At 48.7% G+C, this 22,992-nt stretch overlaps 1 protein-coding gene across 2 annotated transcripts in view; it reads left to right on the top strand.

Moving 5' to 3' along the window:
- Positions 1-984: 984 nt before the first annotated feature.
- Positions 985-22,992, top strand: part of PAK1 (p21 (RAC1) activated kinase 1) — a 107,926-nt gene continuing 85,918 nt past the window's right edge. For both annotated transcript variants that reach the window (XM_081909896.1, XM_081909895.1), the window contains exon 1: positions 985-1,275. The gene's annotated coding sequence lies outside the window, so the exon portion shown is untranslated. The remainder of the gene's footprint in view (positions 1,276-22,992) is intronic.

Genomic DNA, 22,992 nt, shown 5'->3' on the forward strand with positions numbered 1-22,992 from the left:
GGTTGGCAGGAACAGGGACTGAGCAACAGGAGCTCACCCTGTCGTGGGGATTTGAACCGGCAGCCTTCTGATCGGCAAGTCCTAGGCTCTGTGGTTTAACCCACAGTGCCACCTGCGTATCAATAATAGAACCTTAGAGACCAACTAAATACCAGTATATTTCGGATACTGTATAAGCTTTTGTGTGCAAGCACACTGCTGGACTAGATGGGGTACTGGCCTGATCCAACAGGCGAGTCCTAAGCTCTCTTTTTCAAATTTTTCTTACTTCTGCACTTCAACGTGTAACTTTACTCTCAAGTAAACTTTCTTTAATAAGGAAAGCGCAACCTGGCTGGTCATTATTTCCCAGGAACTGCATTTTGTGTGAAAGGTACTCACTTCTTATTTTCCCCTGTGTTTGGCTGTTTAAACTCTTGAGCTACCCGTCTACTGTACAGTATTTCCCTTTCCCCTGTTTAATTCCTTAGTGAACGCTTGTGCCTGCATGATAGATGAATGACCGTGTGACCTTCCCCAGTCGTGTTTGCGTGCTTATAACGCAGCGTTGATCTTGCTGAGAATTGGAGGCGTTGTATCTTGAGATTCCAGCATTTCAGCGGGTTGGACTAGATGACCCCAGGGTCCCTTCCAACCCTACAAATCTATGTCTATGAATGAAGGTCCCCCTCTCTCTTTCTCATATTCCAATTGATTCCCATTTCCGCCGATCGATCCCCGAAGCTCTCTCCCAGCGAAATCCCCCGCCGTGCGTAATTACGCTTCGCCATCGCTGATCTTGCCGCTTCCACCGGGAGATCGTGACGGTGCGTTTCTCCTCTCCAAACTTTCCCCGGCGCTCTGCCGGCCGGCGCAGCCCTTTTGGCTACCAGCCCCCCTCCTTCTCTGCCCGCTTCCGACCCCACCTCCCCGTCCAGCCTCCCTACCTCCTGAATAAAGGCAGGACACCTCCCGCAGCCATAGGAGAGAGGCGGGGCCGAGGGAGGCGAGCCAATGGGCGAGGCGGGGGTAGGTGGCCACGGGGGCGGGCGCTGCCGCAGTCCTCGGGTGGGCAAGGTAGGAGCAGGCGGAGGCTGGCCGGCCGCTCTGACAATAGGGGCGGGCCGAGGGCACGACGCGGCTGGGCGGGCGGCCTCGCCTCGCTGCGGAGCGCCGGCCGAGGGATCGCCAGCCGGAGGAGCCGCGGAGAGGAAGGCGGAGGAGAGGAAAGCCATCTCGGCTGCGCGCCCGACTGGCCGGCTTGCAGCAGCAGCAGCAGGAGGCGGGGAGAAGCCGGTAAGTCCCCTTAGCGCGATGCCACCAGCCGCAGAGCCAGCGCTGCTCCGACCAGCCGCGTCTCCAAATTCCCAGGCGCGCGCCGGCGCTGCGCTCCGGGCGCTGCCAAGTTTGCGCCTTCGCCGGGAAGAGTTCCTTCTCTCTCGCTCGCTCTTTTTCGCAGCGGGAAGGGCGAGGACGAAAGGGATCCTCCTGGTGAAGTTTTATTTTTTTTGGGGGGGGGGTCCGATTATTATTTTTTTGGGGGGGGGGTGCGTTGCGTGGTGCATCTGCCGCACCAAAACAAGAAGGACACGACTGTATCGCCCTTCCTGAAAGGGCCGGTTCTCGTTCTTCTGCATTTCATAGAATCCCAGCTTTCCCCGCCCCCCTAGGTGTGGGGGGTGTGCGTGCATGAAATTGATTTTCACACACACACGCCCCCACGCGAAAAAGGCACCTATGGAATTAGAAAAGGCGCTCGGCAGATGCTTACTCGTCTGAATGCAAAGCTGCAGGTTTCGTTTGCGCACGTCTCTCCACGCCCCCTTCCCCAAATAAGCAAATAAGAAGAAGATCTGCCCCCCCCCCGAAAGTGGATGGTGATGGGCCGCCTCCGTGCCCCTTCCATTCAAAAGAATCTCCGCTCCTTCGACGGGCCATTTAACAAAGGGACTCGACTCTGGGCTGCCGGCGCCCCTCCTCTTTTCCCAGGCTGAGTTGAGAACTCCTTGCCTCCGGTGGGAGGATGGGGGCCGGCGGGTGTGTGAAGCACCTGGCTCCTTTTATCCGCCATCCGCTTGAGGAATTTAACAGCCCCCCCTCCCACAACAAAGGCTTTAAAAATTGTTTGGGAGGCGTAACAGTACAATTCTCAGAAGTATGTGCACCGCTCCCAACACAATTAGGTTCATTGGGACTTACTCCCTGGGAAGTGTCTTTGGGGTGGCAAAGATCCGTGCATGACATAAATGCAATTTTTGCAGAACTGCTGCTGAAATGTTTAGTTCCCTCTTTTAAAAAAATCAGTTTTGCTTTGCTTTGTGTAATTGCAATGTGCTTTGGACACTGGAAGAAGAGGGTCAGAGTTAAATTTCCCTAGCATCTCAGGGAAGAGGATGAAACAAAAGTTGATCTGTTTTGTCCAAAGCTCTAAAGTATTAGGGGTGTGGGTAGGTGTGAGTGAAATTTCCCAGCCTAGCCTTTGGGGGGGGGGGAGAGAATCTTCTCCAAATAACAAACCAGGGCTCTTATTTTCTAATTGCCCCTGTGCACCCTGGGGTATTTCTGGTGCTGGTGGGATTGCTTAATGCAATATTGCTTAATGCAAATTGATTGCGACTTAGTATGCCTTAAGGGACGCGGGTGGCGCTGTGGGTTAAACCACAGAGCCTAGGGCTTGCCGATCGGAAGGTCAGCGGTTCGAATCCCTGCAACGGGGTGAGCTCCCGTTGCTCGGTCCCAGCTCCTGCCAACCTAGCAGTTTGAAAGCACGTCAAAGTTCAAGTAGATAAATAGGTACCGCTCTGGTGGGAAGCTAAACGGCGTTTCCGTGCACTGCTCTGGTTCGCTAGAAGTGGCTTAGTCATGCTGGCCACATGACCTGGAAGCTGTACGCCGGTTCCTTTGGCCAATAAAGCGAGATGAGCGCCGCAACCCCAGAGTTGGCCACGACTGAACCTAATGGTCAGGGGTCCCTTTACCTTTAGTATACTTTAATCTTTTTGTTGACCGCAAAATCACTGGTATGGTGAGCTGTTTTTTTTTAATGCATTACTTTGCCCTTTGGAGGTGTTGATTCAGATCTGCCTGCAGATCGCTTGATGACTGCAACATGATGACTCGCATGGGGGAATGAGACATCACAGAGCAGACCTTTATACTTTATTGGCCAACCAAAGTGGAGGCAGTTCACACATCTGAGTGATGTACATTTCACATGTGAACTAAACTTGATGTATGTGACATGGGAGGGGAGCACAAGGGCATTGAGTGTGCGCCTGCAGCACGTGAGACTGGAGGCACAGATCTTTGCTAGGTGTGGAGAATGAAAGCCCAAATTGAATAGGATGCGCCAACACAATACTATGTAGGCTGGTGCTTCCACTTCCATAGCTGAGTGGTAGAGGGGTGCTTTGCTTTCAGAAGGTCCCCTGCTCATTCCCTGGTATCCCCAGGTAGAGGCAGAAGGATCAGGTAGGTGGGGGGAAAGACACTGCTTTGATACTTTGGAGAGCTGCTTCCAGTTAGAATAAACTGAGCCTGGGTTAGGTGACCAGTGACCTGACCCACTTTTTGTCATTCTCGTTGGCACCGTATGTCTCGAGACGCCTCCAGGGTTGAAGCCAAACCGCTGCCTTTGCAGTCTACCTCCAACTGTCTTAGGGACTCCACTGGATTAGTGTAGCCTTTAATTAGCCGGAAGAAGCCTTTTACAGAAATACTGTATTTTTTGCTCTATAAGACTCACTTTTTCCCTCCTAAAAAGTAAGGGGAAATGTGTGTGCATCTTATGGAGCAAATGCAGGCTGCGCAGCTATCCCAGAAGCCAGAACAGCAAGAGGGATTGCTGCTTTCACTGCGCAGTGATCCATCTTGCTGTTCTGGCTTCTGAGATTCAGAATATTTTTTTTGCTTGTTTTCCTCCTCCAAAAACTAGGTGTGTCTTGTGGTCTGGTGCGTCTTATAGAGTGAAAAATACGGTATCTTGGATCCTGAATGCCTTGCGAGTCAAATATTTTGGCTCCCGAACGCTGCAAACCTGGAAGTGAATGTTCTGGTTTGCGAACATTTTTTGGAACCCGAACGTCCGACGCAGCTTCCGATTGGCTGCAGGAGCTTCCTGAAGCGAAATCGGAAGCCGTGCCTTGGTTTCTGAACGTTTTGGAAGTTGAACGGACTTCTGGAATGGATTCCGTTCAAATTCCAAGGTAACACTGTGTAGCCCCAAAGCAGCAGAGGTTTAAGGCTGGAGTTTTCCTTCTGCTAGATGAGCTGCCTTCTCAGGTAGAAGAGCCCCATCTGCCCTGACCCAGTTTAAGGTGGCTTAAAGGGTTGTGGGTTTGAGCCCCACATTGGACAAAAGATTAATGCCTTGCAGGGAGTGGGAGTAGATTATCCTCATGGTCCCTTCCATCTCTTCAGTTCTGTATATGTTTTCTTGGGCTCTTGCTGTGAATGTAGGAAGTAAGCCTGTAGGAAAGGGGCGCGCCAGACCCTGTGGCCAAATGTGTCCCCCTAGGACTCTCTCTCTGGCTGTTGGGAACCGTCAATCAGTCCACTCTCCTTTCCTGCAGGCCACATCCTTCACTGGCTCGTCATCTTCCGTGAGTGCTTTTTGCCTGGCTAGAACGTGTCTTTGAATTCTGCTAGTGCTTCTTGCTTGTTTAGATGGGGAATAGAGAGGGTGCACCAGTAGATTAACATTTGCTGCACCTCCTGACCCTGCTCGCCGCTAGCATGTGGCCCTCTGAAGGTTGCTTAGAAGGAAAAATGGACCTTGGGGTGAAAAATGTTCCCTGCTCTTGCTCTGTTAGAGGACTACTCCCTCCTGTCCCTGCTATGAACAGGATACAGTGGACGCTTGGGTTGCGAACATGATCCATGCAGGATGCATGTTCGCAACCCGCAGCGGCACGTCTGTGCACACGCAGGTTGTGATTTGGTGCAAAGTGTGATTTAGTGCTTCTGCGCATGCGCGACCGCCAAAACCCAGAAGTAACCCGTTCTGGTACTTCCGGGTTTCAGCGGGTCTGTAACCCGAGGTATGACTGTACAGCCGTACCTTGGTTGACGAATGTCTTGAGAGTCAAACGTTTTGGCTCCTGAACGCAGCAAGCCCGGAGGTGAGTGTTCCGCTTTGCGAACGTTCTTTGGAACCTGAAATTCTGGCTTCCAATTGGCTGCAGGAGCTTATTGCAGCCAATCAGAAGCCGCGCTTTGGTTTCCAAACGTTTTGGAAGTTGAACAGACTTCCGGAACAGCTTCCGTTAGGAAAGGCAAGAAATGGATAATTTCTGAGCATCAGATCAGTAATGATTTTCCCCAGTGTTCCTCTTCATCTCTCTCTCTCTCTCTCTCTCTCCCTCCCTCCCTCCCTCCCTCCCTCCCTCCCTCCCTCCCTCCCTCCCTCCCTCCCTCCCTCCCTCCCTCCCTGTGCTTAGTTAGTGGAAATACTTTCAGGAGAAGCCCTGGATTCTCTTCAAATTTGAGTAGCTCAGGCTTTGCGGGTGGCTTGTGAGCAACCGTCTGTGGCAGCGCATGATTCCTGGGAAGGGTTTGTGTGTGCATTGTCTTATCCGGTTGGGGTCATCTTGCCTAAATGCCCTGGGTCAGTGTCCCCCACTGCTGCCGCGGAGAAGGATGGGGGAGTAGAGATGGATCGTGCTCTTTCTGCCGGGCAGAACTCTATAGAGGGCATTCACTTTCAGAAAGGGAGCCTCACCCAGAGGCTTCTTCTCTATTGAAGGCATTGTTCGTCATCCCTCAATGCAAAGTGTCGGGAATCGTGATCTTTGCTCCCGTTAATGGCCCCTGCGACCGTCCAATAATGCCAGCGTCTTTGGTGCTGGCAAAACAGAGTCCAGCCCACGCATTTCCTCTGGGTTCAACTGAGCTTTTATGGGGAATTGGTTTGCACTAAGATAAAAAGGAGCAGAAGGCTGTTTCAGCACATGGCCTGAGTTTCCTGTAAGCAATCACATCCAGCCCATCATTTATTTCAGAGCCATCTTATCAAAAATGGCAACTAGGCATTCTGTTCTGGCGACTGCAACTTTGGTTTAAGGGGCCATTTGGTACCTAGCTAATATATCTTCAGCTTCTTACGCTGCTTTAAACCTCGCCTCGTGTGTCATACCCCGAGTTCAAATCTCGCCTCTTTCTAGAAATGAGTCTTTATGCTATACAGGGCACTTTTTTTAAAAAAAAAAAGCTTCAAGCTACTTCCTTTTCAGCGAAAGGGAGTTAATCACAGGGGTGCCTGATGGGTTGTTAAAGCCGTGAATGAAATAAACGGCCTTTATTCTGAAAGCCCTTAAAGACCTAATGGGAGGCTGGCCGGCCGCTCTGTTGGACACAAGGATCCCGATTGTGAGTGTACAATTTCTAATGATGTGTTTTAACAAGAACCATGTGTGATTTGAAAACATGCCAAAATAACCCCAAACGAGCCACGCTCCTCTGTTCTTTTTCGTCCGCCCGCTCCTCATGCCGCCACCCCCTGACTAACGCCGGCCCACACACCATCTCGAAAACCCATGTTCCAAATGAAGGTCTCGCATGATTCCAAACACCTAAATATTTGAGACTGGTCCATTTTGGGATGCCTTTTGCTTCCTCCTTACTTTGGAGGATATTTTTTTAAAAAGTGATGCTGCAACCGGGTCCTTTTCAACACCTCCTTTGTCTGGAACGGATTACACAACCGCTGTGTACAAACTCACTGTGCAGGCCGTTTTGCTTCCCCGAGAAACCTGTATACAGCAGGGGTTAACGTTTAACCTGCCCCACCCTGCCCAATGACCCGGGCCAGAATGACAGACTATCGATTAAGGGAAGCAAGCCCTTGTTCGCAGCTTTGAGCAACTGAAAGGCGGGATGTGATAGGCCTCTGTGGGTTCGGGATCCAGGCCCCTCGCACACCTGTGGTTGTGCACTGCAATCTGGAACCCAGCTGGAGATCTGGTATCAGTAGATCAGCGCCTGGGCTGTGCAGTTTAAGGCTGCGGGTGGGAGCTCACAAGACTGACTGCGCCTCCTCGCAGAGGTTTTCCCCACACAGAGGAAAGTAGCATGTCTGGGAGAAAGCTAGGCTACAGCCCTTCTACATGATATGCCAGTACGACTTCTTGGTTCCTGAAATTCCTTCTGATTAAATGAATAACATATAATATAATATAAACGGCCTCGGCCCAGTATACCTGAAGGAGCGTCTCCACCCCCATTGTTCTGCCCGGACGCTGAGGTCCAGCGCTGAGGGTGGCTGGGGATACCCAGCCAGATGGGCAGGGTACAAATAATAATTATTATTATTATTATTATTATTATTATTATTATTATTATTAATAATAATAATAATAATAGAATTCTACAGGATGTGTTACTCGTGTGTGAAAACAGTCCCGATCCAAGGATCCCCAAGGAATGCACCTCCAGATGGTGGAGACATCAGGCGCCATTCTGGCACCTGGGCATCTTCACTTGGTTGCAAGTGGTCAATAGCGAGGTGCAAATTTCGAACACTGTGCAGTTTGTTATGGTTGCTGAGAGTTATTAGGTAAAGTTAAAGGGACCCCTGACCATTAGGTCCAGTTCTGGCCAACTCTGGGGTTGCGGCGCTCATCTCGCTTTACTGGCTGAGGGAGCCGGCGTACAGCTTCTGGGTCATGTGGCCAGCATGACCAAGCCGCTTTGGAGAACCAGAGCAGCGCACGGAAACACCGTTTACCTTCCCACCAAAGCGGTACCTATTTATCTACTTGCACCTTGATGGGCTTTCGAACTGCTAGGTTGGTAGGAGCAGGGACCGAGCAACGGGATCTCACCCCGTCACAGGGATTTGAACCGCCGACCTTCTGATTGGCAAGCCCTAGGCTCTGCAGTTTAACCCACAGTGCCACCTGCACTGGGCTGAGAGTTACTAGGAGACCTCTACAGTGGTACCTTGGGTTACAGACGCTTCAGGTTACAGACGCTTCAGGTTACAGCCTCCGCTAACCCAGAAATAGTACCTCGGGTTAAGAACTTTGCTTCAGGATGAGAACAGAAATCGTGCAGCGGCAGGCCCCATTAGCTAAAGTGGTGCTTCAGGTTAAGAACAGTTTCAGGTTAAGAACGGTTGAACAGGCGGGTTTTCGCCCTGGAAGATCTACCATAGACCAAATATTAACCTTGAATCACCTGGCGGAAAAGTATGCCGGCAAGGCCCCAAAGGTTCTTCATGTGGCCTTTATTGACCTTAAGCAGGCATTTGATCGAATCTCTAGAAAGCAGCTATGGACAAAACTGGCTGCTACAAAGATCGATCGTCACCTTCTTCATCTGATTATCAGCCTCCATACAAACACCTCTCTGAGAATCAGGCTAGACAATAAAGGCCTAGTCTCCAACCCTGTTACCACCACTCGAGGGGTAAGACAGGGTTGTCTATTGGCCCCAGCATTGCTCAACTTTTACATTAACTCACTGGTGACTCAAATGGCCAATGATGCATTCCACTCCCCCAAATTAGCAGGCCGATCTCTGAATGTTCTTCTGTATGCAGATGATGCCGCACTTCTTGCCAGATCCCCTATTGGACTGAGGAGAATGTTGCAAGCTCTACATGAATACTGTGATCAGCATGAGCTCCAACCCAATTATGCTAAGACCAAGATCATGGTCTTCTCTGCCCGACCGAGACTCCATCGATGGTCGATGAACGGGATCCCCCTAGAGCAGGTTAACTGCTTTAAATATCTGGGACAAATAACACGGTCAAATAGGTCTTTTCTGGCCCATAGAGACTATATAACAACTAATGCATCTAAAGCAGCCATCCAGATTAGATCTCAATCAGTGAAGATAGCTTTGAGGCTCTTTCAAATGAAAGTCCTCCCCCTTCTTTTGGTGGGCATCTCTTTAGGCTCCCGTAGGGATTTTTTGAAACTGGATTCTACTCAAACGCGATTCCTTAGAGCCATCCTTAGGATTCCCCCCTTGGTAGTGGGTGCGGTTATGAGATTAGAGGTCGGCTGGCAAGCTCTACGGTATGTGGCCTTGAAGACGAAGCTCTGGCTATGGCTCAAGCTTTGTTTTAAACCAGTGGGTATTGCCCCCTTGATATTGAGGGACGATTTCCAATCATCGTGGGAAAGGGAGGTCATTAACGAGGTTCAATCCTGCGGATTGTCTCACCTTTACTTTGAGTCTATGACGTACAATCAAGCTAGAGCTGTGATCTCCCGGAGACTGAGTGACATTGCCAGACAAGAGGACATAGCCCAGGTAAAACCAGGGATGTTCCTAGGGGACCAGATTTATCGGACCATACCAGCCTCCTACCTTGCAGAAATCCACTATGTGGAATACCGCAGACTTCTTACAGCGGCTAGATTAAATGTCCTTGACTCTGCGATATTGTGGGGAAGGTACAGGGGAGTACCATATGCCCAGAGAACCTGTCATTGTGCCATGGGTGTGGCTGAGTCCACCGAACACATTCTCTTGACTTGCCCTTCTTATGCAGAGCTTAGACAAAATTTTATAGACCCACTCCTATGTCAATTTAGCTTCCTACCCAAAGAAAATCAGGTTTTATACTTGCTGAATAATGTCACTAGAGCTATACCTTTCTTGGTGGCCAAATTTCTTTTTTTAGCTTTTAAGCATCGCAAGGCTATAATTGACTGTATTGATATGGGGCTATCTGTTTAGCCCATTTTAGGGTTGGCTAAGCTCTAAAATCTTCCTGGATGTTTTAACTATGTATTGACAAATGTATTTTTTTTCTGACTGACGGTCGAATAAAAGGTTGATGAGTGGTTAAGAACGGACCTCTGGAACGAATTAAGTTCTTAACCCGAGGTACCACTGTATTTGCCTCCCACAGCTAGAATTCCCATACTGGTTTAACAATCCATTTCTCTTCCCAGGGAACCCAGAAGCCATGATAGGTCACATCCACACAATACATTTAAAGCACGTAAGTCCTAAGAGGAGCAATTGAAAGAGCTGGGTAGGAGGTTCTCCAGGCATGTACCTCCAGATGGTGGAGACGTAAGGCACCTGGGCATGTTTGCTTGGTCGCAAGTGCCTGGTAGCCAGGTGCAAGAATGCTCCTGGGAGGAGTGGGAGATTAAGGCAGACATGATTGGCTGCCTTCAAATTTTTGAAGGGCTGTCGCTCGGAAGATGAAGCAGGCTTGTCCTCTCTTGCTCCAAGTGAGCAGCACGAGATCCAGTGGGTGGAAATTGGGGCCAAACAGATTTTGGTGAAAGATTGGAAGGTACTTCCTGATGGCAGGAGCTTCTTGATAGTGGAACAGGTTGTCCCAGGAGTGGGTGAGCTCTCCTTCCTGGTAAGTACTTAAGGTGAAAGCCAGGTGGCCATCTGCCAGGGATTCTGGAATTTGCTTCTTGTGCTGCAGATCCTGCAATCTGCATCCTGCAATCTCCAGGAAGGGTTGGGAGAGGCTCCCTGCTAGGGCTGGGCAACATCTGGTTTTCAACATCTAGATATGTTGTTTGTTGTTTAGTCGTGTAGTCGTGTCCGACTCTTTGTGACTCCTGTCTTCTGGCACACTCCTGTCTTCCACTGCCTCCCGCAGTTTGGTCAAACTCATGTTAGTAGCTTCGAGAACACTGTCCAACCATCTCGTCCTCTGTCGTTCCCTTCTCCTTGTGTCCTCCATCTTTCCCAACATCAGGGTCTTTTCTAGGGAGTCTTCTCTTCTCATGAGGTGGCCAAAGTATTGGAGCCTCAGCTTCAGGATCTGTCCTTCCAGTGAGCACTCAGGGCTGATTTCCTTCATAATGGATAGGTTTGATCTTCTTGCAGTCCATGGGACTCTCAAGAGTCTCCTCCAGCACCAGAATTCAAAAGCATCAATTCTTCGGTGATCAGCCTTCTTGATGGTCCAGCTCTCACTTCCATACATCACTACTGGGAAAACCATAGTTTTAACTATACGGACCTTTGTTGGCAAGGTGATGTCTCTGCTTTTTAAGATGCTGTCTAGGTTTGTCGTTACTTTTCTCCCGAGAAGCATCTAGATATAGCACCACCTAAACTTTTCAATATACCAATATATCACAATGTATGAAATAAACTTGAGGCTGTGTAGAGGCATTGGCTGGTTTCAAATCTGCTGTTGCTTAGGGATTCTTACGAATATCAGCTTTGAAAAGTCCATCCCGCCATCTTGACTCAAAATGATGTCCAGTTTTATCCAGACATGGGCAACAGCAGATCTCATGAACTGTCTTAGAAAATTTGGTTACGACACCCTCAGAGGTGTCTTAATGCATAACAAGTAGTAGATTTGGGCTGGCAGTTTTTGGAGGGCCATCGGTGCAAAATAAGCACAGTGGCTTTTGGGTTTCATGCTTGTGTATATGTTGTGCAGCCAAGATGAATCTAATTCAGGATAGACTGATTCCGTTGGCTGAATTCCCACATGTTGGCAGTGGGTAGGCCAGAAGCCAAAGGGTGTGTGTCTCCTTTTCTGCCCCCCTCCCTGCCCCCCCAGCTGCCATGGAACGGACAGAGTATTCTTTCCAGAGATCAGACCTGATTTGTTACCAAAGGCTGCATACAATGTCCTGATCTAATCCACTGCCCAGATACATTTATATATCCTTTTTAGAGGTTCAGATTCTAAGTATGCATGGGAATGTTGACCAGCTGACTTAACTCTCAATGTATGCATGGTCATTAGAATATATTTGCATGGAAAGCACTCTGTACATGGCCAGGAACCCTGAAGTAGGGGCTCCCTACATATGCCCCAATCAACATGTTTCCTGCCTGCCCTGCCCCACTGTCTGTTTGCTGTACACCAAGGGTCAGCAAACTTTTTCAGCAGGGGGCCGGTCCACTGTCCGTCAGAACTTGTGGGGGGCCGGACTACATTTTGAAAAAAATAATAATGAATGAATTTCTATGCTCCACCAATAACCCAGAGATGCATTTTGAATAAAAGCACACATTCCACTCATGTAAAAACACCAGGCAGGCCCCACAAATCACCCAGAGATGCATTTTGAATAAAAGCACACATTCCACTCATGTAAAAACACCAGGCAGGCCCCACAAATCACCCAGAGATACATTTTAAATAAAAGGGCACATTTTACTCGTGTAAAAACATGCTGATTCCTGGACTGTCTGTGGGCCGGATTTAGAAGGCAATTGGGCCGGATCCGGCCCCTGGGCCTTAGTTTGCCTACCCACACACTCTGTACATACCCGGCAAGGGCTCCTGCCGAAATCTGAAGAATTCTAGGGTAAGTTTGTATAAGCGAAACAATTTTTCGAAAGTAAGGAAAATAGGGGCGCAGACTAAGCCGGGGGTGTCCCTTGCAAGTCGAGACCGCTGGAGCGCTTGACATAAGTTGCAGCAGCTTCCCTGTGGGTGGTCTGAGTCCCTCTTCTTCCCCTGGTGCCTGTCAGTTGCAATTCCACTGCGAAAAGAGGATTGTCCAACTCTTAAGGCTGTGGACAGAAGCACTCTGGTGGGAGCCTTGGATATATCACCTGCTTGAGTGGCTCTTTGTGACATTCCTTCCCATTCTCAGCACTGTAGCAAATCTGCCCGTTTCCATCAAAGATGCTTCAGTTTGCTTCTGCAAGATCAGTTCATGCGGGATGCTCAGCGTGGATCAAAGTCTTGCAGCTTTGGCTTGCTGCTTCCTATCGATAGCCTTAATTAGGATTGCTCTTTATTTTTACGAAGTGACTTTGAGGTCCGGTTTTCCTGACAGCTGATTTTTTCTGCATCGGCGGGAAATTGGACTAGATGACTTCTGAGGTTTCTCCTCTAGTGACGCTCCTCTGTCAGCGCTCACAAAACTTTAGGAGGTGCATGGCGGGTGTGTGTGTGTAGGAACTTGCCCCTAGGACCTTACAGTCTAAAAAGCTTTCACCTATTCCCCCATTGGGGACGCGGGTGGCGCTGTGGGTTAAACCACAGAGCCTAGGACTTGCCGATCAGAAGGTTGGCGGTTCGAATCCCTGCGACAGGGTGAGCTCCCGTTGCTCAGTCCCTACTCCTGCCAACCTAGCAGTTCAAAAGCACGAAGTGCAAGCAGATAAATAGGTACCTCTTCGGCGGGAAGGTAAACGGCGTTTCCGTGCGCTGCTTTGGTTTGCTAGAAGCGGCTTAGTCATGCTGGCCACATGACCCGGAAGCTGTACGTTGGCCAATAAAGCGAGATGAGCACCACAACCACAGAGTCGGTCACGACTGGACCTAATGGTCAGGGGTCCCTTTACCTTTATTCCCCCACTGGAGCCTTTTAAGGGGCCTTTGAATGAAGGGTGTTATACAGTGGTACCTCCGGTTATGAACTTAATTCATTCCGGAGGTCTGTTCCTAAGCTGAAACCATTCTTAACATGAGATGTGCTTTCGCTAATGGTGCCTTCTGCTGCCGCCGCGCGACTTCTCCCTGTGTCTCAGGGCAAAGGTTGCAACTAGGGGCATCTACTTCCGGGTTAGTGGGTCGCATTAGCCAAACCATTCGTAAGGGGGACAGTACATAACATGAGTTTCCACTGTACAGATTTGATCATCATCAACAACATATTGCCAACTCTTATTACCTGTTGGTGAGCTGCCACCTACACTCTCATATGCCTCCTTGATTTATAGCAGTAGTGGCCAAACTCGCCCCCCCCCAATGTTTTGGGACTACAATTCCCATCATCCCTGTCCACTGGCTCTGTTAGCTAGGGATGATGGGAGTTGTAGTCCCAAAACATCTGGAGGGCCGAGTGTGGTCACCACTGATAGGATCCTAAACCACTGCTTGATGCGGACAGACACCCAGGGCTAGAGCATCTGTCTGTGGGTCCCCAGATGTTGTTGGACTACAACTCCCATCATCCCTGAGCTCTTGCTAGCTAGCTAGGGGTGATGGGAGTTGTAGTTCAACAACATCTGGGGACCCACGGGTAGAGAAAGGCTGGAGCTGGTGTTTGAAGGCCTTCAGCCAAAGAGAGCCCACCTTTCATACAGGAGAGAAATTAGAATCTTTGGGAAGGCTCTGCAATATTTCTGCTGTTCAGCGAATGGTTTTAGGGCCATAATTCCTGACTTGATCAGCTACTGCGCTGTTAAGGAAGGAATAGCTGGCTGGAGCAAATGTTTCATTAAAGTGCTTCTCCATGCTAGAGATTTCTTGCTCTCTCTATAATTTATTGCTCTGGCCCAATCAGCCTGTGCTGGAGATGGTTAATGCTGCTGTCTCTGCATCAGGCGTAACAGCGGTTATAAGAGGTTGAGCCATAAACCTCTCCCCTCTTTGTATTCCTATCTGCAACATGGGATAATAACGCTAGATTGCCTTAAATGGTGGTTGTAAGGATTATTAAGACAGCAGAGGCTTTTGACACTCATAAAGTGTTTTTTGAATGCAAGTAGCAGCGCTTATTCCAGATGCAGAGGTGCTGAAGAGTGACCCATCGGTGGAGGGAGATTGCTGTCTCTCTGCAAGAGTTGCTGCTCTGGCTTCTGTAACTCTGTTGCTTCTGTGTTTTGGGTGTGGCTAGATCACTTGGTTATGACTTGTTCAGAGATACAGCCAGCTGGCACTCAGAGGAAGCTTCATGGTTTTATCTATGAGTTGCATTCGTAGCTCTCGATATCTTGGTTAAGACACTCGTGCAGAAACACGGGAGAGACTCGCCTCACCAGAACGCGGGAAGAGCCCTGTTGCGTCGGACCAAAGGCACGTTTAGCACCCCTTTTCTGCAGTGGCCAAGGAGATGCTTCCAGAAAGCCCGTAAGCCGGGTGTGAAAGCAATAGCCCTTTTTAGCAAATGGAGTTCAGCAGCTTGTTGTTGTCGTTTAGTCGTGTCCGACTCTTCGTGACCCCCTGGACCAGAGCACGCCAGGCACTCCTGTCTTCCACTGCCTCCCACAGTTTGGTCAAACTCATGCTGGTAGCTTCGAGAACACTGTCCAACCATCTCGTCCTCTGTCGTCCCCTTCTCCTTGTGCCCTCCATCTTTCCCAGCATCAGGGTCTTTTCCAGGGAGTCTTCTCTTCTCATGAGATGGTCAAAGTATTGGAGCCTCAGCTTCAGGATCTGTCCTTCCAGTGAGCACTCAGGGCTGATTTCCTTCAGAATGGAGAGGTTTGATCTTCTTGCAGTCCATGGGACTCTCAGGAGTCTCCTCCAGCACCATAATTCAAAAGCATCCATTCTTTGGCGATCAGCCTTCTTTATGGTCCACCTCTCACTTCCATACATCACTACTGGGAAAACCAGCTTACTGTCTGCCGTATATTCATCATAGCAGTGTTAGAAATTCCCATGTGCCAGAAGTTTTTTGGGTCCAGTTGCAACCACGTAGCCCCTCCAGCTTGCTTAAACAGGTCAGCAGAAGAGCTTTATCTCTCCTCTTTTTCTCCAGGGAATACATACTTCACCCCTACATCCTCGGTTAATTCCTGCGACGAGCCTGCGAAGTAGGTTAAGAGACCGTGACTGGCTCCAAGGTCACCCATTGAGCTTCCTAGCTGAGTGGGGATTTGAACCCTGATCTCCCAGGTCCTAGTTTGACACTCTAACCACTAAACCACACGGGCTCCCTAGAGTCGTTCTGCTATGGGGTAACTGTATAAATTAAGTACAGTGGTACTTCCGGTTGCAAATGGGATCTGTTCTGGAGTCCGGCTGCATCCCGAGAAATTCACAACCAGAGGAACGCTTCTGCGCATGTGTGTGGGGCAGCTTAGCATATCTGCGCATGCACGCTTGGCAAAACCCAGAAAAATACTTCTGGGTTTGTCGCGTTCGCATCCTGAAGATTACATATCCAGAGGGATACGTAAGCAGAGATACGGCTGTAGGTAAATACCATATTTTTCGCTCTATAAGATGCACCAGACCACAAGACGCACCCAGTTTTTGGAGGAGGAAAACAAAAAAAAAAATATTCTGAATCTCAGAAGCCAGAACAGCAAGAGGGATCGCTGTGCAGTGAAAGCAGCAATCCCTCTTGCTGTTCTGGTTTCTGGGATAGCTGCACAGCCTGCATTCGCCCCTTACTTTTTAGGAGGGAAAAAGTGAGTCTTATAGAGCAAAAAATATGGCAAATATGGGGATAGCAAAACGTCTCTTAGAGAAGGATCTGAAAGACTTTCCTGGAATCTTGAATTCTTTTTATTTTGTTTTATTTGGTGTTTCAATTTGTTGTAAACCAGTTTGGGTTTTTCTCTTTAAAATATAAAGAGGTATAGAAATGAAATGTATAATAATAATAATAATTATTATTATTATTATTATTATTATTATTATTATTATTATTATTATTCACCTAGCCATTTCCTTGTGGCCACCGTAACCCAGGTTTAAGGTGGTATTTGGCAATTACCGTAAATTTCGCTCCATAACACGCAGTTTTTTCTCCTAGAAAGTAAGGGAAAATGTCTGTGCGTGTTATGGAGCGAATGCCTACAGATGGCGGGGGAATTTGCTGCAGTCGTGAGCAGTCCGTGGCTCGCTTTGAAACAGCAAAGCGGGTGTAAGCGGCTCCTGTCAGCTAGCGGAGCCGGGGAGGAGGGAGAGAAGCAGAGCGGGGTTGGCTGCTTTAAAACAACCCCGTCCTCTATGTCCCTCTCTCCTCCCCACTGAGCTGCTAAGTAGCAGCAAAGCTTTTCAGCCAGCCTAGCCGGGAGGAGGGAGAGAAGCAGAGCGGGGTTGGCTGCTTTAAAACAACCCCGTGCTCTCTGTCCCTGCCTGCAGTTTTTTGCTGTCCGATTTTGGATTAGCCACTGTAGGGGCTGTGTGTGTGTGTGTGCTTGAGCTATCCTTCTCCTCCTCCTGCTTCCCCTTCACTCTCCCTGCGCCCCTGCGACTTTAGGATTGACACTCTGTGTGTGTGGCATCGTTCTCCTTCTCTTGCTTCCCGTTCACTCTCCCAGCGCCCCTGCGCGCCCCTGCGACTTTAGGATTGACACTGTGTGTCTCTGTGTGTGTGTGGCCTCCTTCTCCTTCTCTTGCTTCCGTTCACTCTCCCTGCGCCCCTGCGCTCTCCCAGCGCCCTGCGACTTTAGGGCCAGTTCTCTCTGTGTGTGTGTGTGTGTGTTTTGACCTCACTGCGCTTGTTGGGGGAGAGTGTTGGTCGCAATTTTTCTTGATTTGTCTCAGAGTGGTTACCATCGTGGTTTTCTTGCCGGGGAGGAGGGAGAGACGCAGAGCCTGCTTGTTTTAAAGGAGCAAAGCCGGAGAGGAGCCTCTCCTGCATTATTCGCAGCATCCTTCTCCACACCCCCCACATGTGCTCCTTGTCCCTTGAGTGTTTTTCCTTCCCTCCCCACTTAAAACGTGGTTACAAAGCACGGATCCACATGGATCCTCAGGATTTTTGTATTGGGCTACCCCAAACTCACTGTCAGATCACATGTCTGTGGCCACAGCATGAACCACAAAAATCATGCATCCACTGTTTCATTTAGAATATATTTTTCTTGTTTTCCTCCTCTAAAAACTGTGTGCGTGTTATGGTCAGGTGCGTGTTATAGAGCGAAAAATACGGTAGCTTATATATTTGAGTTTTTAATACTGCATCCTAGCCAGTAACCATCGGTAGGCTTGTTCATGAATTTGGGTGGTTCCATTTTAGCAACACAGAAAGGCTGCCAGACCATTGATCTATATCTGGTTCAGTTCTGTTCACAGTGTTTAGCAACAGCTCTTGGGACCGGCCCTATCGTTCGACAGAGTTAGGCAGCAGCTTTTGGGCATGAAGACTGAAAGCTAGCAAATTGTTAGGCTGGGGAGGGTGGGGGATCTTCAAAAGCTGGCAACAGCTGGGCTTTCACATATTTATACAACTAATTCATTAAGACAATTAAGATACCTTTTTAAAAACCCAAACATATAAATTCCAAACTCCTTTTTCGTGTGTGTGCAGAGGGGAATAATTTAAACACGTTGCGACCTGGAAAGTGATACATCAGGGCTGTCTTCAGCGGTGGAAACACCCATTTCCTCCTCAGACCACAAAAGAGATTTAACTCTTGGTGGCAGTTCGAATTTCCTGACGCTCGAGACATTCCCTTGCAACGGACCACTGACGCCAAGTGGGTTTGGGTTGGCAACGTTTTTCAAACCGCAAGACTTCGAGAGACTTCAGCAAGAGTCTGGCTTCTTCTCTCTGCTGTGCCAGTAGAGCATCGCAGATAAAAGCCAGTGTGAGATGATTGAGGGTTTGGGGGACGAATGGGGACATAGAAAGAGGGAAAAACGAGATTCTGTCTCCTTCTTTTGCTTGATAAAGGCCTAGAATAATTGCCTTAAAGTTGCTGTGCTTGCAGCTGCGTTGATAAGGGAGGCTCACCGAAAGCGATATTCTTTTCCTGCGCTGCTAATTAATTTTGTACACATTGCAAGGTCTGCCTTTGTCCTTGCAGTCACTATATTACATGAGAATTGGCAGTCAAACTTTGCAGGAAGAAGCCGCGGGGAACTTTCTTTTTTATATATATATTATTTTTATTAATTTTCTAATAAAGACAAATTTATAATATCATTAAACATCAAAAACTCATCACATATCTTTTTTTCTTTTAGACTTCCAACAACATGTCTGATAATTTTCCGTAATTATCACAAATCTTCACATTTCTTAATTTATATTGCACTATATATATCTTATCTTACCATGTTGTTTAAACAATATTTCTACCGAATCTTCTTACAGAGCTTCTTGAAAACTTACAAACGTTATATCATTATCACAAATATTTTTAATATATTCTGTAAATTTACTCCAGTCCTCAGTGAAACTTTGGTCTCGTAATCGGTCCAGTTCCGCCTAATCCATTAATTTTGATCTCCATTCTTCAATCGTAGGCATTTCTTCTTGTTTCCAAGAGTTCTGGCTGCTGTTACTGCATACAGGAATACTTTCTGATCATTCCTTTTTATTTCACCACCTAATATTCCTAATAGAAATAGAACTTTCTGCCTCTGAGAACTTTCAGATCTGCCTCTGAGGTGTCGTTCCCTTAAGGCGGGGGTAGACGGACTGTTTTCTGCCTTGGGTGGTCTCTCCCCCCCCCCAACAACTAGAATCCCCGCGGTTCACCAATGTGTGTTAACATAGGAAACTGCCTTATGCCAAGTCAGATCACTGGTCCATCTAGCTTAGTTCTGTCTATCAGCAGCTGTCTGGGACTTCAAGCCAGAGTCTCCCAATCCTAACTGGAGATCCTGAGGACTGAACCTTGGACCTTGCAAGGCAGACATTCTGCCACTGATCCCCATAAATTTATTTGTTAGATTACTTTGGAATCTCATAAGAGGTAAGGCAGCCTTCCCGCAAACCGCCAGAAGTTGGACTACAACTCCCTTCATCCCTGACCATGTTGGTGTTGGGCTGATAGGAGTTTTAGTCCGAAATATCTGGAGGGACCTAGACAGCATCTTTAAAAGTAGAGACATCACCTTGCCAACAAAGGTCTGTATAGTACCGTATTTTTCACCCTATAGGACACACTTTTCCCCCTCCAAAAATGAAGGGGAAATCTGTGTGCGTCCTATGGGGCGAATGCAGGCTTTCGCTGAAGCTTGGAGAGCGAGAGGGGTCGGTGCGCAGTAACCCCTCTTGCTCTCCAGGCTTCAGGAAGCTATCAGCAAGCCTGGGGAGTCCGCGGGAGTTCCTGTAGGGCTCTCTAGGCTGTGGATAGCAGCCTGCTGCATGGAGCGTGGGGCGCGCCGAAGCAGAGCGCCCCACGCTTTGGGCAGACATCGGCCAGCCCCACAAGCTTGGGGGACAGCGGGGAGGCGCAGTGCCGCCATCCCGCTGTTCCCCGACCTGGTTTGGATTCCCTGACCTGGGTTTTTTGGGGGGGAAATAAAGGGAAAAAAATTCCCTTTATTTCCCCCCCAAAAAACTAGGTGCGTCCTGTGGGCCGGTGCATCCTATGGGACGAAAAATACGGTAAAAGCTCTGGTTTTCCCAGTAGTGATGTATGGAAGTGAGAGCTGGACCCTAAAGAAGGCTGATCACCAAAGAATTGATGCTTTTGAATAATGGTGCTGGAGGAGACTCTTGAGAGTCCCATGGACTGCAAGAAGATCAAACCTATCCATCTTTAAGGAAATCAGCCCTGAGTGCTCAATGGAAGGACAAATCCTGAAGCTGAGGCTCCAATACTTTGGCTACCTCATGAGAAGAGAAGACTCCCTGGAAAAGACCCTGATGTTGGGAAAGACGGAGGACACAAGGAGAAGGGGACGACGGAGGACGAGATGGTTGGACAGTGTTCTAGAAGCTACAAACATGAGTCTGACCAAATTGCGGGAGGCAGTGGAAGACAGGAGTGCCTGGTGTGCTCTGGTCCATGGGGTCACGAAGAATCAGACACGACTAAACAACAACAATAACATCTGGAGGGACACCAAAAGTGATGTGTTTTTTATTTCTTTCTGGAAAATGTTAAACTGTTCTCCATTTCCTGGGTTGGTGAAGCAGAGCTGTAGCTGAAATGAGGTTGGAGTTGAACCGGAATAAGCCAGCACTGTCTATGGGAGCGTGATGGGGTACTGTTATCCCAGCAGAGGATGGGGAGAGACTCCAAGGCAGTGTTAGAAACTCAGATATAAAACCTGGGTGCCAAATGGCTCCTTAAACCAGGATTACAGTTGCCAAAATGGAGTGTCTAGTTGCCATTTTGGGGGACAGACAGCTCGACAGTTGTATTTTTCTCTGACTTTTTGCTTCCTGATATTTGTTCTGGTTGTGCAGATAAAATATCACAGATAGAATTCTACAGGGTGCGCAGTGGCATAGCGTGGGGGTTGCAGGGGGGGCCGGCCGCACTGGGCGCAACATCTGGGGGTTAGGGTTAGGGGGCGCAAATCCACGGGTTAGGGGGTGCAAATTACTTGCCTTGCCCCGGGTGCTGACAACCCACGCTACGCCACTGAGGGTGCGTTTTTAGTGTGTGAAAACAGTCCAGATTCAAGGATCCCCACGCACCTCAAGGCATGCACCTCCAGATGGTGGAGACGTCAGGCGCCATCCTGGCACCCGGGTATCTTCACTCGGTTGCAAGTGGCTGATGTTCTTGTTGTTTAGTTGTTTAGTCGTGTCTGACTCTTTGTGACCCCATGGACCAGAGCGCGCCAGGCACCCCTGTCTTCCACTGCCTCCCGCAGTTTGGTCAAACTCTTGTTAGTAGCTTCGAGAACACTGTCTAACCATCCTGTCCTCCGTCGTCCCCTTCTCCTTGCGCCCTCCATCTTTCCCAACATCAGGGTCTTTTCCAGGGAGTCTTCTCTTCTCATGAGGTGGCAAAGTATTGGAGCCTCAGCTTCAGGATCTGTCCTTCCAGTGAGCACTCAGGGCTGATTTCCTTCAGAATGGATCGGTTTGATCTTCTTGTGGTCCATGGGACTCTCAAGAGTCTCCTCCAGCACCATAATTCAAAAGCATCGATTCTTCGGTGATCGGCCTTCTTTATGGTCCAGCTCTCACTTCCGTACATCACTACTGGGAAAACCATAGCTTGAACTATACAGACCTTTGTTGGCAAGGTGATGTCTCTGGTTTTTAAGATGCTTTCTAGGTTTGTCATCGCTTTTCTCCCAAGAAGCAGGCGTCTTTTAATTTCGTGGCTGCTGTCACCCTCTGCAGTGATCATGGAGCCCAAATGGCTGATAGCCAGGTGCAAAACACTCCTGGCGCCTGACGAATTTCAAACACTGCTGCAAGGCATAAGTCGCCTTGCTTAGCTCCTTCCTTTCCTGGTCATCTGCTGGGTCTCAGTGCACACCTGATCCTTCTTCCAAACTGTGCAACTTTCCCGCGTTATCAGAGTTGCTTCGGTTTCCCATTCTTCCACGGCATCCTTCCTCCTCATTCCACTCCCAAATGTGCACCAAGCTGCCCTGAGGAGACTTGGAAGAGGCGCCAGATTCGAAAAGGCTGACCGGCGCTACAGTGGCTCTGTGTTGCATCTGGTACACTGAGATGCGGGGAGTCTGAAAACTGGCAACTTTTGAAGCCTGACACTGCATAAACATATATATGGAAATACAGTGGTACCCCGCAAGACGAACGCCTCGGAAGACGAAAAACTCGCTAGATGAAGGAGTTTTTCATTTTCTTAGCCGCTTCGCAAGACGCATTTCCCTATGGGCTTGCTTCGCAAAATGAAGCTTGCCCCGCAAGCTCCGGGGATAGCGGGGAAGCGCAGCGCGTCTTCCCCGCTGTCCCCGGACCTCTTTTGAACCAAGGGGCGGCAACGGGGAGAAGCGATTCTCCCCGCTGCCCCTTCCCTTGCTTTAAAACAGGTCTAGGGGCGGTCTCCATAGGAACGCATTGATTGATTTTCAATGCATTCCTATGGGAAACCGTGCTTTGCAAGACGAAAAACTCGCAAGAAGAAAAAACTTGCGGAACGAATTAATTTCGTCTTGCGAGGCACCACTGTAACTATTCATTCATAAAAAGCTGCAGTCCTGGGTGAGTTGATTTGAGGGCAAGTCTTGCTGACGTCGATGGGGTCCACCTCTGAGCGAAACACTCCTGCTTTTCCTGGTTTGTTTTACATATGGTCTTTTCACGGACGGAATATTTTAATCCAAATGTGGATGAAGAGCGTAGGAGGCCTTGTATTGTACATTCCGGGGATACCATCTCCCACCGCTCCCTCTCATTCCCACTCTCCTGTTTTTGATTCATAATGAATTGAACCTCCAAGCATCTCGAAGGGAAATTTTATCGCTGACCTTGAGTCGTATCAAGTTAGCGTTTCATCCGCTTATTCCTTTGCCTCCTGGTGAGTTGGGCTTGTGATGATGAGACACATTTAACAGCGCCGTGCTAGTGGTTTGCTATGGCTGCTTCCCTCTGGGCTAGGAGAGAGTGCTTAATGCTTATTTTTTTAAAGAAGCAGGTTTTAAAAAGCTTTTGTTTTTGGTCTATTAAAACAGAATGGCTTTTCCGCTAGACTGGAAACAAAACCTGGATTTATGTCGCTAGTCGAAATCTCTGTATGGCTGCAATCGTATTGTACTCT

This window comes from Podarcis melisellensis (genome assembly GCF_964234715.1).
Source record: "Podarcis melisellensis genome assembly, chromosome: 4".
NCBI lineage: Eukaryota > Metazoa > Chordata > Lepidosauria > Squamata > Lacertidae > Podarcis > Podarcis melisellensis.